We start from the raw sequence: 17,526 nt of genomic DNA, 5'->3' as shown, positions 1-17,526 counted from the left end.
GAAACATCTTCAGATAAAAGCTAAAAAGAAGCTTTCTGAGAAACTGCTTCGTGGTGTAGGCATTCATCTCACAGAGTTAAAACTTTCTTTGGACTCCACAGTTTGGAAATACTCTTTTTGTCCCTTCTGTGAATGGACACTTTGGATCTCTTTGAGGTCAATGGCAAAAAAGAGAATATCCCAGGATAAAAACTAGAAGGAAGCTCTCTGAGAAACTGCTTTGTGATGTGTGCCTTCATCTCCCAGATTTAAAACTTTCCATTCAGCAGTTTGGAAACACTGTTTTTGTAGAATCTGTGAAAGGATATCTGGGAGTGCAATGTGGCTTTGGGTGAAAAAGGAAACATCTGTAGATAAAAACTAGAAAAGATCTTTCTGAGAAACTGCTTTGTGATATGTGCATTTATCTCACAGAGTTAAACCATTCTTTTCTTTCAGCAGTTTGGAAACACTGTATTTGCAGAATCTTTGAATAAATATTTGAGAGTGCTTTGAGGCCTATGGAGAAAAAGGAAGCAGTCAGAAAAAATCTAGATAGAAAATTTCTGATAAAATGCTTTGTGATGTTTGCATTCACCTCACAAAGTTAAACCTTTTTGTCATTTCAACAGTTTGCAATCACTGTTTTTGTCTACTCTGCGAATAGACATTTGGGAGCTCATTGTGGCCAATGGTGAAAAAGCTAAAATCCCAGGATGAAAACTAGAAGGAAGCTAGCTGAGAAAATGCCTTGTGATGTGTACATTAAACTCGCAGTGTTAAAATTTCCTTTTCATTCATCAGATTGGAAACACAGTTTTTGTAGAATTGGCTAAGGGATATTTGGGAGCACATTGAGGTTTATGGTGAAAAAGGAAATATCTTTAGATAAAAACTAGCAAGAAGCTTTCTGACAAACTGCTTTGGGATGTGTGCATTCATCTACCTGAGTTACAGCTTCCTTTTGATTGAGCAGTTTGGAAACACAGTTTTTGTAGAATCTGCGAAGGGATATTTGGGATCACATTCAGGCCAATGGTGAAAAAGGAAATATCTTCACATAAAAAATAGAAAGAAGCTTTCTGAGAAATGGCTTTTTGATGTGTGCATTCATCTCACCGAGATAAAATGTACTTTTGATGGAGCAGTTTGGAAATACTGTTTTTTTAGTATCCCTCAAGGCATATTTGGGAATGCATTGAGGTCTCTGGTGAAAAAGGAAATATCTTCAGAGAAAAACTAGAAAGAAGCTTTCTGAGAAACTGATTTGTGATGTGTGCATTCATCTAACCAACTCAAAACATTCTTTTGGTTCAGCAGTGTGGAACCACTGTTTTTGTAGAATCTGCAAACTGATATTTGGGAGCAAATTGTGACCTATAGTAAAAAAAGGCAATATGTTCAGATAAAAACTTCAAAGGAGCTTTCTGAGAAACTGATTTGTGATGTGTGCTTTCATCTCACAGAGTTAAACCTTTATTTTGATGGAGCCGTTTGGAAACCCTGTTTTTGAAGACACTGTGAAGTGATATTTGGGAGTGCATTGAGGCCTATGTTGAAAAAGGAAATACCTTTAGATAAAAACTAGAAGGAAACTTTCTGAGAAACTGATTTGTAATGTGTGCATTCTTCTCACAGAGTTAAGCCTTCCTTTTGATGGAGCAGTTTGGAAACACTGTTTTTGCAGAATCTGTGAAGAGATATTTGGGAGGGCATTGAGGCCTATGGTCAAAAAGAAAATTGCTTTTAAATAAAAACTAGAAAGAATCTTTCTAAGAAACTGATTTGTGATCTGTGCATGCATTCGTCTTACAGTGTTAAACATTTCTTTTGATGGAGCAGTTTGGAAACAGTGTTTTTGTAGAATCTGCGAGGGGATATTTGGGAGCACATTGAGGTCTATGTTGAAAAAAGAAATTTATTTAGAGAAAAACTAGAAAGAAGCTTTGTAAGAAACTGCTTTGTTTTGTGTACATTCATCTAACAGATTAAACCTTTGTTTTTATGGAGCAGTTTGGACACACTGTTTTTGTAGAATCTGCAAAGGGATATTTGGGAGCACATCGAGGCCTAAGGTGAAAAATGAAATATCTTCAGATACAAAGAAGAAAGAAGCTTTCTGAGAAGTTGCTTTGTGATGTCTGCATTCACATCACAGAGGTAAAGCTTTCTTTTAATTGAGCAGTTTGGAAAAAGTGTTTTTGTATAATCTGAAAAGGGATATTTGGGAGCACTTTAAGGCCAATGGTGAAAAAGGAAATAAATTCAGAGAAAAACTAGAAAGATTTCTGAGATACTGCTTAGTGATGTATGCATTCAGCTCACAGAGTTAAACATTTCTTTTGATTGAGAAGTTTGGAAACACTGTTTTTGTAGGATCCGTGAAGGTATACTTGGGAGCACATTGAGGCCTATGATGAAAAAGGAAATATCTTCAGATAAAAATTTCAAAGAAGCTTTCTGAGAAACTGCTTTGTGATGTGTGCATTCGTCTCACAGAGACAAAACTTTCTTTTGATTCAGCAGTTTGGAAACACTGTTTTTGTAGAATCTGAAAAGGGATATTTCAGAGTGCTTTGAGGCCTAAGTGAAAAAGGAACTATCTCCACATAAAAACTAGAAAGAAGCTTTGTGAGAAACTGCTTTGTGACGTGTTCATTCACCTAACAGACTCAAAATTTTCTTTTGGTTGAGCAGTTTGGAAACACTGTTTTTGTAGAATCTGCAAATTGATAATTGGGAGCACATTGTGACCTATGATGAAAAAGGAAATATCTTCAGATAAAAACTTCCAAGGAGCTTTCTGAGAAACTGCTTTGTGATGTGTGCATTCATCTCACAGAGTTAAACCTTTCTTTTGGTGGAAATGTTTGGCAACACTGTTTTTGTAGAATTGGCCAAGGGACATTTGGGAGTGTGTTGAGGCCTATGGTCAAAAAGGAAATATCTTTAAATAAAAACTAGAAAGAAGCTTTCTGAGAAATGATTTGTGTTGTGTGCATTCGTCTCACCTATTTAAACCTTTCTTTTGATGGAGCAGTTAGTAAATGCTGTTTTTGTAGAATCTGCAAAGGGATATTTCAGAGCTCATTGATGCCTATGGTCAAAAAAGGAAATACTTTTAGATAAAAACTGAAAGAGTCTTTCTGAGAAACTGATTTCAGATGTGTGCATTCATCTTACAGAGTTAAACCTTTCTTTTGAAGGAGCAGTTTAGAAACTGTTTTTGGAGAATCTGTGAAGGGGTATTTTGGAGTGCATTGAGGTCTATGGTGAAAAAGGAAATATCTTAAGAGAAAGAACAGAAAGAATTTTTCTGAGAAACTGATTTGTGAAGTGTTCATGCATCTCACAGAGTTAAACCTTTGTTTTTATGGAGCAGTTTGGAATCACTGTTTTTGTAGAATCTGTGAAGGGATATTTGGGAGCTCATTGAGTGCTATGGTGAAAAAGGAATTATCTTTGGAGAAAAACTAGAAAGAAGATTTCTGAGAAACTGCTTTGTGATGTGTTCATTCATCTCAGAAAGTTAAACTTTTCTTTTGATGGAGCAGTTTTGAAACAACTTTTTTGTAGAAAATGCCAAGAGATATTTGGGAGTGCACTGAGGCCTATTTTTAAAATGAAATATCTTTAGATAAGAACTAGAAGGAAACTTTCAGGGAAACTGATTTGTGATGTGTGCATTCATCTCACAAAGATAAACATTTCTTTTGATTGAGCAGTTTGGAAGCATTGTTTTTATATAATCTTCAAAGGGCTATTTTGGAACACATTGATTCTTATGACAAAAAAGGAAATATCCTCAGAGAAAAACTAGTAAGAAACATTCTGAGATACTGCTTAGTGATGTGTGTATTAATCTCCCTGAATTAATGCTTTCTTTTGATTGAGCAGTTTGGAAACACTGTTTTTGTAGAATCTGGGAAGGGATATTTCGTAGTGAATTTAGGGTTTTGGTGAAAAAGGAAACAGCTTCAGAGAAAAATAAGAAAGAAGCCTTCTGAGAAACTGCTTTGTGATGTGTGCCTTCATCTCATAGAGTTAAACCTTTCTTTTGATGGAGCAGTTTGGATACACAGTTTTGTAGAATCTGCTGAGGGATATTTAGGAGTGCATTGAGAACTGTGGTAAAAAAGGAAACACCTTCATGTAAAAACTAGAAAGAAGCTTTCTGAGAAACTGCTTTATGATGCATGCATTCATCTCACAGACTGAAAAATTTCTTTTGGTTGAGTAGTTTGGGAACACTGTTTTTGAAGAATCTATGAAGAGATACTTTAGAGAGCATTGAGGCCTATGGTTTAAAGTGAAATATATTCAGATAAAACTTAGGCAGAAATGTTCTGAGAAACTGCTTTTTGATGTGTGCATTCATCTCACAGGGTTAATTGGTGTTTTTTTATTGAGCAGTTTGGAAACAGTGTTTTTTAGAAACTGTGAAGGGATATTTGGGAGCACTTTGAGACATAGGGTCAAAAAGGAAATATCTTTAGATAAAAACTGGAAAGAAGTTTTCTGAGAAACTGCTTTGTGATGTGTGCATTCATCTGAGAGAATTTAATCTTTGTTTTGATGGAGCAGTTTGGAAACACTGTTTTTGTATAATCTTCAAATGGATATTTCAGAGCACATTGAGGCATATGGTCAAAAAGGAAATGTCTTTAGATAAAAACTAGAAAGAATCTTTCTGAGAAACTGCTTTGTGATGTTTGCATTCATCTCCCTAAGTTACAGCTTTCTTTAGATTGAGCAGGTTGGAAACACTGTTTTTGTAGAATCTGTGAAGGGATATTTGGTATCACATTTAAGCTTTTTCTGAAAAATGAAACATTTTCAGAGAAAAACAAGAAAAAAACTTTCTGAGAAACTGCTTTGTGAATTTGGATTTGTCTCACAGGGTTAAATATTTCTTTTGATTGAAGAGTTTGGAAACATGGTTTTTGTAGTATCTGCAAAGGGATAATTGGCAGTGCATTCAGGCGTATGGTGGGAAATATCTTCACATAAAAACTAGAAAGAAGCTTTCTGAGAAACTGTTTTGTGATGTGTGCATTCATCTACCAGACTCAAAATTTTCTTTTGGTTCAGCAGTTTGGAACTACTGTTTTTGTAAAATCTCCAAACTTATATTTGTGAACACATTGTGACCAATGGTGAAAAAGGAAATATCTTCAGATAAAAACTTCAGTGGAGCTTTCTGAGAAACTGCTTTGTGATGTGTGCATTCACCTCACAGAGTTAAACCTTTCTTTTGTTAGAGCAGTTTGGAAACACTGTTTTTGTAGAATCTGCAAAGAGATATTCAGGAGCGCATTGAGACACATTGTCCAAAGGGAAATATTTTAGATAAAAATGAAAGAATATCTTTCTGAGAAACTGATTTGTGAGTGTGCATTCATCTCACAGTGTTAAACATTTCTTTTGATGGAGCAGTTTGGAAACCTTGTTTTCATAGATTCTGTGAAGGGATATTAGGGAGCACATTGAGGGCTATGGTGAGAAAGGAATTATCTTTGGTGAAAAACTAGAAGGAAGACTTCTGAGAAACTGCTTTGCGATGTGTGCATTCATCTCACAGAGTTAAAAACCTTCTTTTGATGGGGCAGCTTGGAGACACTGTTTTTGTAGAAAATGTCAACTGATATTTGGGAGTGAATTGAGGTCTATGGTCCAAAAGCAAATATCTTTAAGTAAGAACTAGACAGAAACTTTCAGGGAAACTGATTTGTGATGTGTGCATTCATCTCACAGCATTAAACATTTCTTTTGATTAAGCAGTTTGGAAACTGTTTTTGTAGAATCTGCAAGGGGATATTTGGGAGCTCATCGATGGTCATGGTGAAAAAGTAAATATCCTAACAGAAAAACTAGTAAGAAACATTCTGAGAAACTGCTTTGCACTGTGTGCATTCATCTCAGAGTTAAACCTTTGTTTTGATGGAACAGTTTGGAAAAACCGTTTTGTAAATTCTGCTGAGGCATAGTTCAGAGCACATTGAGAACTGTGGTGAAAAAGGAAACACCTTCAGAGAAAAACTAGAAAGAAGCATTCTGAGAAACTGCTTTGTGATGTACGCATTCATCTCACAGAGTTAAACCTTTCTTTTGGTTGAGACTTTGGAAACACTGTTTTTGTAGAATCTGTGAAGACATACTTTGGATCATATTGAGGCCTATGGTTTAAAAGGAAGTATCTTCAGATAAAAACTAGGCAAAACCTTTCTGAGAAATTGCTTTGTGTTGTGTGAATTCATCACACAGAGTTAAACCTTTCTTTTGAAGGTACAATTTGGAAACACTGCTTTGGTAGAATCATTGAAGGGATATTTGGTATCGCATTGAAGCCTATGATGAGAAAGGGAATATCTAGTTAAAAACCAGAAAGAAACTTTCTGAGAAGCTGATTTGTGATGTGTGTCTTCATCTCACAGTGTTGAACATTTCTTTTGATGTAACTGTTTGGAAGAAATGTTTTTCTGGGATCTGCAGGGATATTTGGGAGTTTGTTGAGACCTATGGTGAAAAAGGAAATATCTTCAGAGAAAAACTAGAAAGAGTCTTGCTGAAAAACTGCTTTTCGTTGTGTGCATTCATCTCACAGATTCAAAACTTTCTTCTGGTTGAGCAGTTTGGAACCACTCTTTTTGTAGAATCAGTGAGGAGATATTTGGGAGCACATTGAAGCCTATGGTGAAAAAGGAAATATCTTCAGGTGCAAATTTGAAAGAAGCTCTCCGAGAAAGAGCTTTGTGATGCATGCATTCTTCTCACACTCTTAAACTTTTCTTTTGATTTAGAAGTTTGGAAACACTGTTTTTTTGGAATCTACAAAGGGATTGAGGCTTATAGTGAAAAAGGGAATAACGTCAGAGAAAAACTAGAAGGAAGCTTACTGAGAAGCTACTTTGTGATGTGTGCATTAATCTCCCTGAATTAAACATTTCCTGTCACTCAGTAGTTTGGAAACACTGCTTTAGTAAAATCTATGAACGTGTATTTCAGAGTGCTTTGAGGCCTATGTTGAAAAGGCAAATATCTTCAGAGAGGAACTAGAAACAAGCTTTCTGAGAAACTGCTTCAGGATGTGTGCATTCATCTCACAGAATTAAACATTTCTTTTGGTGGAGCAGTTTGTAAGCACTGGCTTTGTAGAATCTTTGAAGTGATATTTGGGAGTGCATTGAGGCCAATTGTGAAAAAGAAAACATCTTTAGAATAAAATTAGAAAGAACCTTTCGGAGAAACATCTTGGTGATGTGTGCATCCATCTCACAGAGGTAAACCTTTCTTTCAATGGAGCAGTTTGGAAACACTGTTTTTATAGAATCTTTGAGGGAATATTTGGGAGCACATTGAGGCCTATGGTCACAAAGAAAATATCTTCAGATAAAATGTAGAAAGAGGCTTTCTGAGAAACTGACTTGTGATGTATTCATTCATCTCAGAAAGTTAATCCTTTCTTTTGATTGAGCAGTTTGGAAACACTGTTTTTGCAGAATCTGAGAAGAGCTATTTGGAAGGGCAATGAGGCCTATGATGAAAAAGGAAATATCTTCAATGAAAAACCAGAAAGAAGTTTTCTGAGAAAATGATTTCTGATGTGTGCATTCATTTCACAGACTCAAACATTTCTCTTGGTTGAACAGTTTGGAAACACTTTTCTAAGAATCTGCGAAGAGATATTTGGGAGTGCATTGAGGACAATGGTGAAAAAGGAAACATCCTTAGAGAAAAAATAGAAAAAAGCTTTCTGAGAAACTGATTTGTGATGTGTGAATTCATCTCACAGAGTTACAACTTTCTTTTCTTGGAGAAGTTTGGAAACACTGTTTTTGTAGAATCCAGGAAGGGATATTTGGGAGCTCATTGAGACCTATGTTGAATGAGGAATTATCTTCAGATAAAAACTAGAAAGAAGCTTTCTGAGCAACTTCTTTGTGATGTGAGCATTCATCTCACACAATCAAAACTTTTCTTTTAAGGGAGCAGTTTGGAAACACTCTTTCTATAGAATCTGTGAAGTGATATTTGGGAGCGCATTGAAGCCTATGGTGAATAAGGATATGTCTTCAGAGAAAAACATGAAAGAAGCTTTCTGAGAAACTGCTTTGTAATGTGTGCATTTGTCTCACAGAACAAAAGCTTTTTTTTTTATTGAGCAGTTTGGAGGCACTGTTTTTGTATAATCTGCAAAGGGATAGTAGGGAGTGCCGTGAGGTCTATGGTGGAAAAGAAAATATCTTCAGAGAAAAACAAGAAAGATGCTTTCTGAGAAACTGATTTCTGATTTGTGCATTCATCTCACAGATGTAAACATTTCTTTTGGTAGAAATGTTTGGCAACACTGTTTTTGTAGAATCTGTGAAGTGATATTTGGGAGTGCATTGAGGCCTATTGTGAAAAAGGAAATATCTTCAGATAAATACTAGAAAGAAGCTTTCTGAGAAACTGCTTTGTGATGTGTGTATTTAAATCACCTAGGTAAACCTTTCTTTTTAACGAGGAGTTTGGAAACCCTCTTTTTGTAGAATCTGTGAAGGCATACTTTGGAGTGCATTGAGGCCTATTCAACATTCAAAAGGAAATATCTTCAGAAAAAAACTGGAAAGAAGCTTTCTGAGCAACTGTTTTGTGATGTGTGCATTCACCTTGCAGAGTCAAATCTATTTTTGATGGAGCAGTTTGGAAACACCGGTTTTATGGAATCTGCAAAGAGATATTTGGGAGCACATCAAAGACTATGGCAGAAAAGGAAATAAGAGAAAAAATATAAAGATGCTTTCTGAGAAACTATTTGTTGTGTGTGCAGTCATCTCACAGAGTGAAACGTTTTTGTGATGAAGCAGTTTGGAAATATTGTCACAAATTCTGCAAAGGGATATTTGAGAGCGCATTGAGTCCTATGGTGACAAAGGAAATATCTTCAGAAAAAAAGAAAAAAAAAGTCTTCTGAGAAACCACTTTGTGATCTGTGCACTCATCTCAAAGGAATAAACCTTTCTTTTGATGGAGCAGTTTGGAAATACTGTTTTTGTAGAAACTCTGAGGGATATTTTGGAGCTCATTGAGGCCTATGGTCAAAAAGGAAATATTTTTAGATAAAAACTAGAAGGAAGCTTTCTGAGAAACTAATTTGTGATGTGTGCATTCATTTCACAGAGGTAAACTTTTCTTTTGATGGAGCTTTTTGAGAACAATGTTTTTGTAAAATGTGCAAAGAGATATTGCAGATCTCATTGAGGCCTATAGTGAAAAGGAAATATCTTCAGAGAAAAACAAGAAAGAAACTTTCTGAGAAACTGATTTGTGATGTGTGCATTCATCTCACAGAGTTAAACCTTTCTTTTGATGGAAATGTTTGGCAACACTGTTTTTGTAGAATCTATGAAGGGATATTTGGGAGGGCCTTGAGGCCTATGGTTTAAAATGAAATGTCTTAAGAGAAAACTGCAAAGAAGCCCTCTGAGAAACTGGTTTGTGATGTGTGCATTAAACATACAGAGTTAAACCTTTCTTTTGATGGAGCAGTTTGGAAACACTGTTTTTTAGAATTTGCGAAGGGATATTTTGGAGTGCACTGAGGCTTGTGTTCAAAAAGGAAATATCTTTAGATAAAAACTAGCAAGAAGCCCTCTGAGAAACTGGTTTGTGATGTGCACATTCATCTCACTGAGTTACACATTTCTTTTCATGGGGATGTTTGCAAAGACTGTTTTTGTAGAATTGGCAACTGGATATTTTGGAGAGAATTGAGGCTGATGGTGAAAAAGGAAATATCTTCAAGAAAAACTACAAAGAGACTTTCTGAGAAACTACTTTGTAATGCTTACATTCATCTTACAGACTCATATTTTTCTTTTGGTTGAGCAGGTGGGAAACACTGTTTTTGTAGAAACTACAAATGGATATTTTGGTACTCATTGAGGCTTATGGTGAAAAAGGAATTATCTTCAGATAAAAACTAGGAAGAACCTTTCTGAGAAACTGCTTTGTGATGTTTCCATTCACCTCACAGAGTTAAACCTTTCTTTTGATGGAGAGGTCTGGAAACACTGTTTTTGTAGAATCTGCAAAGTGATATTTGGCACCGCATTTAGGCCTATGGTGAAAAATGAAGTATCTTAAGAGAAAAACTATAAAGATGCTGTCTGAGAAACTGAGTTGTTATGGGGTGCATTCATTTCACAGAGTTATAATTTTCTTTTGATGGAGCTGTTTGGAATCACGGTTTTGGAGAAACTGTGACAGGATACTTGGGAGTGCATTGAGACCTATGGTGAAAAAGGAAATAACTTCAGAGAAAAAAAAGAAGTAAGCTTTTGGAGAAACTGCTTTGTGATGTGTGCATTCATCTCACAGACTCAAACCTTTCTTTTGTTTCAGCAGGTTGGAAACACTGTTTTTGTAGAATCTGCAAATGAATATTTGGGTGCACTTTGAGACTTATTTTGAAAAAGGAAATATCTTCAGATAAAAACTAGAAAGAAACTTTCAGAGAAACTGATTTGTGATGTGTGCATTCAGCTCATAGACTTAAACATTTCCTTTGATTGAGAAGTCTGGAAACACTGTTTTTGTGGAATCCACGAAGAGATATTTGGGAGTGCATTGAGGCCTTCAGTCAAAAAGGAAATATCTTCAGACAATAATTAGAAAGAAGCTTTCTGAGAAACTGCTTTGTGAAGTGTGCATTGATCTCACAGAGTTAAACCTTTCTTTTGATTGAGCAGTTTGGAAACACTATTTTGTAGAATCTGTGAAGGGATAATTGGGAGTACTTTGAGGCCTAGGGTGAAAAAGGAAACTTCTTCAGATAAAAACTAGAAAGAAGGCTTCTGAGAAACTGCTTTGTGATTTGTGCATTTGTCCCACAGAGTTAAACTTTTTTTGGATTCAGCAGTTTGGAAACACTGCTTTTGTCCATTCTGCAAATGGACATTTGGAAGTTCATTGAGGCAAATGGCAAAAAAATGTAATATACCAGGAGAAAAACTAGAAGGAAGCTCTCTGAGAAACAGCTTTGTAATGTTTGCATTCATGTCGCAGTGTTATACGTTTCTTTTCCTTCAGCAGTTTACAAACACTGTTGATGTAGAATCTGCAAAGAGATATTTGGGAGTGCATTGAGGTGTATGGTGAAAAAGGAAACATCTTCAGGTAAAAAGAAGAAAGAAGCTTTTGAGAAACTGCTTTTTGATGTGTGCATTCATCTCACAGAGTTAAACCTTTCTTGGATTCAGCAGTTTGGAAACACTGTTTTTGTGAATTCTGCAAATGGACACTTGGGAGCTCATTGAGGCCAATGGCAATAAAACGAATATAAAACCTAGAAGGAAGCTATCTGAGAAACCGAATTGTGATGTGTGCATTCCATCTCACAGACTTAAACCTTTCTTTTCTGAAACATTTTTGAAACACCATTTTTGTGCATTCTGAGAATGGACATTGGGAATCTCATTGAAGCCAATGGCGATGAAGGGAATATTCCATATAAAAACTAGAAGGAAGCTATCTGAGAAACTGCTTTGTGATGTGTGTATTTATCTCACAGAGTTAAACCTTTCTTTTCATGCAGTATTTTGGAAATACTGTTTTTGTAAAATATGTAAAGGGATATTCTAAATGCATTGAGGACTATGGTGAAACAGGAATCACCTTCAGATAAAAACTAGAAAGAAGCTTTCTGAGAAACTGCTTTGTCACGTGTGATTTCATCTCAGAGAGTTAAACTTTTCTTTGGATTCAGCAATTTGGAAACACTGTTTTTGTCCATTCTGTGAATGGACAGTTGGGAGCTCAATGAGGTCAAAGGCAAAAAAGCGAATATCCAAGGATAAAAACTAGAAGGAAGCTGTCTGAGCAACTGCCTTAAGATGTGTGCATTCATCCTGCAGAGTTAAAACTTTCTTTTCATTCAACAGTTTGGAAACACTGTTGATGTAGACTCTGCGATAGGATAATTGGGGGTGCATTGTGGCCTATGGTGAAAAAGGAAACATCTTCAGATTAAAACTGGAAAGAGGATTTCTGAGAAACTGCTTTGTGATGTGTGGCTTCATCTCACAGAGTTAAAACTTTCTTTGGATTCAGTAGTTTAGGAACACTGTTTTTGTCCATTCGGTGAATGGACATTTGGGAGTCCATTTAGGCCAATGGTGACAAAGGGAATATCCCAGGATAAAAGCTAGAAGGAACCTCTCTGAGAAACTGCTTTGTGATGTGTGCATTCATCTCACAGAGTTAAACCTCTCTTTTCATTCAGCAGATTGGAAGCACTATTTTTGTAGAGTCTGTGACAGGATATTTGGGAGCACATTGAGGCCCATGGTGAAAAAGGAAACATCTTCATATGAAAACTGGAAAGAACCTTTCTGAGAAACTGCTTTCTGATGTGAGCATTCATCGCACAGAGTTAAACATCTGTTTGGATTCAGCAGTTTGGAAACACAGTTTTTGTTGAAATCTGTGAATGGACATTTGGTAGCTCCTTGAGGCCAAAGGCAAAGAAGGAAATATCAAATGATTAAAACTAGAAGGAGGATCTCAGAGAAACCACTTTGTGATGTACCCATTCATCTCACAGAGGTAAACCTTTCTTTTCATTCAGCAAGTTGGAAAACACTGTTTTTGTAGAATCTGCCAAAGGATATTTGAGAGTGCATTGAGGCCAATGGTGAGTAAGGAAATATCTTCAGAGAACAACTAGAAAGAAGCTTTCTGAGAAATTGGCTTGCAATGTGTGCAGTCAACTCACAGAGGTAATCATTTCTTTTGATGTAGGAGTTTGGGGCACCGTTTTTGTAGAATCTGTGGAGGGATATTAGGGAGTGCATTGAGGCCTACAGTGAAAATGGAGATGTCTTTAGAGAAACTATAAAGAAGCTTTCTGAGAAACTGCTTTGTGATTTGTGTATTCACCTCAGAGAGTTAAACCTTTCTTTTGATGGAGCAGTTAGGAAACACTGTTTTGGGGGAGCACATGGAGGCCTACAGTGAAAAAGGAAATATCTTCAGAGAATAACCAGAAAGAAGCTTTCAGAGAAACTGCTTTGTGATGTATCTATTCATCTCACAGACTTAAACCTTTCTTTTTATGGATCAGTTTGGAAACACTGTTTTTGTAGAATCTGCAACTGGATATTTGGGAGTGCATTGAGGCCTGTGATGAAACAGGAAGTATCTTCAGAGAAAAACTAGAAATAAGCTTTCTGAGAAACTGCTTCGTGACGTGTCCTTTTATTTCACAAAGTTAAAGCTTTCCTTTGATAGAGCAGTTTCAAAACACTGTTTTTGTAGAATCTGCGAAGGGATATTTGGGAGCATACTGAGGTCTGTGGTCAAAAAAGAAATAACTTCAGAGAGAAATTAGAAACAGGCTTTCTGAGAAACTGCTTCATGATGTGTGCATTCACCTCACAGAGTTAAACCTTTCTTTTGATTGAGCAGTTTGGAAACATTGTTTTTGTAGAAACTGCCAAGGGATATTTGGGAGCACATTTAGGCCTATGGTGAAACAGGAAATATCTTCAGGGAAAATGTACAAAGAAGCTTTCTGAGAAATTGCTTTCTGATGTGTGCATTCATATCACAGAGTTAATCCTTACTTTTGATGGATCAGTTTGTAATCATGCTTTTTGTAGAATCTCTGAAGGGATATTTGAGAGTGCATGGAGGCCTATGGTGAAAAAGGAAATATCTTCAGAGGAAAAAAAGGAAAGAATTTTTCTGAGAAACTGCTTTGTGATGTGTGCATTCATCTCAAATTGTTAAACCTTTCTTTTGATGGAGCACTTTGGAAACATTGTTTTTTAGGATCTGCAAAGGGATATTTGGAAGTGCATTGAAGCCTAATGTGAAAAATGAACACCTTCAGAGAAAAACTAGAATGAATCTTTCTGAGAAACTGCTTTGTCATGTGTGCATTCATCTGAAAGAGTTAAACTTACCTTTTGATTGGGCAGTTTGGAAGCACTTTTTTTTAGAATCTATGAAGGGATATTTGGAAGCTTGTTGAGGCCTATGGTGAAGAAGGAAATATCTTAAGAGAAAATGCATTAAGAAGTTTTCTGATAACCTTTTGTGATATGTGCATTCATCTCACAGAGTTAAACCTGTGCTCCAAAATGGAGCATTTTGGAAGCACTGTTTTTGTTGAATCTGCAAAGGGATATTTAGGAGCACATTGAGGCCTATGGTGAAAAAGGAAATATTTTCTAATAAAAACTAGAAAGGAACTTTCTGCAAAACTGCTTTGTAAAGTGTGCATTCATCTTACAGAGTAAAACCTTTCTTTGATGGAGCAGTTTGGAAACACTGTTTTTGTAGAATCTGCGAAGGGATATTTAGGATCATTTTGAGGCCTGTGATGAAAAAGGAAATATCTTCAGATAAAAACTAGAAAGAAACTTTCTGCAAAACTGCTTTGTGATGTTTGCATTTATCTCACAGACTCACACCTTTCTTTTGGTTTAGCAGTTTGCAAACACTGTTTTTGTAGATTCTGCAAAGGGATACTTGGGAGCATATTGAGGACTATGGTGAAAAAGGAAATAACTTCAGAGAAAAACCAGAAAGAATCTTTCTGAGAAACTGCTTTGTGATGTGTGCATTCATCTCACAGAGTTAAACATTTCTTTTGATTGAGCAGTTTGGAAACACTGTTTTTTTTAGAAAGTGCCAAGGGTTATTAGGGAGAACATTGAGGCCTATGGTAAAAAATGAAATATGTTTAGATAAAAAACAAAAATAAACTTTCAGAGAAACTGATTTGTGATGTGTGCATTCTCCTCACATAGTTAAATATTTCTTTTGATGGAGCAGCTCGAAAGCAGTGTTTTTGTAGATCAATGAAGGGATATTTGAGAGTGCATTGAGGCCTATTGTGAAAAAGGAAATGTCTTAAAAGAAAAACAAGAAAGAAGCTTTCTGAGAAACTGATTAGTGATGTGTTCATTCATCTCACACAGTGAAACCTTTTCTTTATGGAGCAGTTTGGAAACACTGTTTTTGTAGAAACAGCAAAAGAATATTTGGGAGTGCATTGACGTCTATGGTCAAAAAGGAAATCTCACTAGATGAAAAATAGAAATAAGCTTCCTGAGAAACTGATTTGTTATGACTATATTCATCTCACTGAGTTAAAACTTTTTTTCATTGATCTGTTAGGAAACACTGTTTTTCTAAAATCTGCGAAGTGATATTGGGGAGAGCATTGAGGCTTATGGTGAAAAAGGAAATATCTTCAGAGAAAACCTAGAAAGAAGCTTTCTGGGAAACTGCTTTTTGATGTGTACATTCATCTCACAGAGTTAAACATTTCTTTTAATTGAACAGTTTGGAAACACTGTTGTGGAATCTGCGAAGGGATATTTGGGGAGACATTGAGGCCTGTGGTCCAAAAGGAAATATCTTTAGATAAAAACTAGAAAGAAGCTTTCTGAGAAATTGATTTGTGATGTGTGCATTCATCTCACAGAGTTAAAAGTTTCTTTTGATGGATCTATTTGGAAACAGTGTTTTTGTAGAATTTGCAAAGGGATATTTGAGAGTGCATTGAGGCCTGTGGTGAAAAAGGAATATCTTCAGAGAAAAAGTAGAAGAAAGCTTTCTGAGAATCTGCTTTGTGATGTTGCATTGTTCTCACAGAGTTAAACCTTTTTTTTTATTGGAGCTATTTGGAAACACTCTTTTTGTAGAATCTGAGAAGGGATATTTGGGAGTTCATTGAGGCCTATGGAGTAAAAGGAAATATCTTCAGAGAAAAACTAGAAAGGAGCTTTCTGAGAAACTGCTTTGTGATGCATGTGTTGAATTCACAGAGATCAACTTTTGTTTTGATGGAGCAGTTTGGAAACACTGTTTTTGTAGAATCTTTGAAGGGATATGTGGGAGTGCATTAAAGACTATGGTGAAGAAGGAAATAATTTCAGAGAAAAATAAGAAAGAAACTTTCTGAGAAACCGCTTTGTGACGTGTGCATTCATCTCACAGACTCAAACCTTTCTTTTGGTTGAGCAGTTTGGAAACTGTTTTTGTAGAATCTGTGAAGGGATATTTGGGAGAGCATTGGGAACTATGCTGAAAAAGGATATATCTTCATATAGAAACTAGAAAGAAGCTTTTTGAGAACATGCTTTGTGTTGTGTGCATACATCACACACTTAAACCTTTCTTTTGATGGGGCAGTTTGGAGACACTGTTTTTCTAGAATCTGCGAAGGGATATTTTGTAGCTCATTGAGGCCTATGGTGAGAGAGGAAATGTCTTCAGAGAAAAACGGGAAAGAGGCTTTCTGAGAAACTGCTTTGTGATTTGTGCATTTATCTCAAAGAGTTAAGCCTTTCTTTTGATTCAGCACATTTGACACAATCTTTTTGTACAATCTGTGAAGTGACATTTAGGAGCCCATGTAGTCCCATGGGGAATAACTGAATATCCCCAGGTAAAATCTAGAAAAAAGCTAATTGTTAAACTGCTTTTTGATGTGTGGATTAATCTCACAGAATTAAACATTTCTTTTGATTCAACAGGTTGGACACACTGTTTTTGGAGAATCTGTGAAGAGACAATTCAGAGCCTAATGAGGGCTATGGGGAAAAACAGAACATCCCCAAGTAAAAACTAAAAAGAATGTATCTGTTAAACTGCTTTGTGATATGTGGATTCAACTCACAGAGATAAAACTTCCTTTTGATTCAGCAAATTGGAAACACTCTTTTTGAAGAATCTGTGATGGGACATTTGGGAACCCACTGAGGCCTAAGGAGAAAAGTCAAATATCCTCAGGTAAAAACTGAAAAGAAGCTGTCCATAAAAATTGCTTTTTTATGTGTGGATTTATATCACAGAGTTAAAACTTTCTTTTGATTCAGCAGGTTAGAAACAGCCTTTTTGGAGAATCTGCGAAGGGACATTTGGGATCCCACTGCAGCCCATTTAAAAAAACTGAATATCCCCAGGTAAAACCTAGAAAGAAGCCATCTGTGAAACTGCTTTCTGATGTGTGGATTCATCTCACTGAGTTAAACTTTTCTTTTGAAACAGCAGGTTAGAAACACTCTTTTTGGAGAATCAGCAAAAGGACATTTGGGAGATCATTCAGTCCCATAGGAAAAAAAAAAAATATATATATATGTGTATATATATATATATACACATATATATATACACATATATATACATATATATACGTATATATATATATACATATATATACGTATATATATATATACATATATATACATATATATACATATATATATACACATATATATACATATATATACATATATATACACACATATATATACACATATATATATGTGTATATATCTGCAGGTAAAAACTAGAAAGGAGCAATCTATGAAACTGCTTTGTCATGTGTGGATTCATCTCACAGAGGTAACCCTTTCTTTTGATCCAGCTGGTTGGAAAAACTCTTTATAGAGAATCCATGAGGGGACATTTGGGAGCCCATTGTGGCTTTTGGTGAAAAACAGAATGTCCTCAGGTAAAAAGTACAAATAAGCTATCTGTGAAACTGCT

At 35.8% G+C, this 17,526-nt stretch overlaps 1 pseudogene; it reads left to right on the top strand.

The window, feature by feature from the left end:
• The window catches only part of LOC134728460 (uncharacterized), a 46,243-nt pseudogene that overhangs the window by 24,275 nt on the left and 4,442 nt on the right, over window positions 1-17,526 (top strand).

The sequence above is a fragment of the Pan paniscus genome, chromosome 10 (assembly GCF_029289425.2).
Source record: "Pan paniscus chromosome 10, NHGRI_mPanPan1-v2.0_pri, whole genome shotgun sequence".
In the NCBI taxonomy this organism is placed as follows: domain Eukaryota; kingdom Metazoa; phylum Chordata; class Mammalia; order Primates; family Hominidae; genus Pan; species Pan paniscus.
This window is presented reverse-complemented; position numbering and strand designations above follow the sequence as displayed.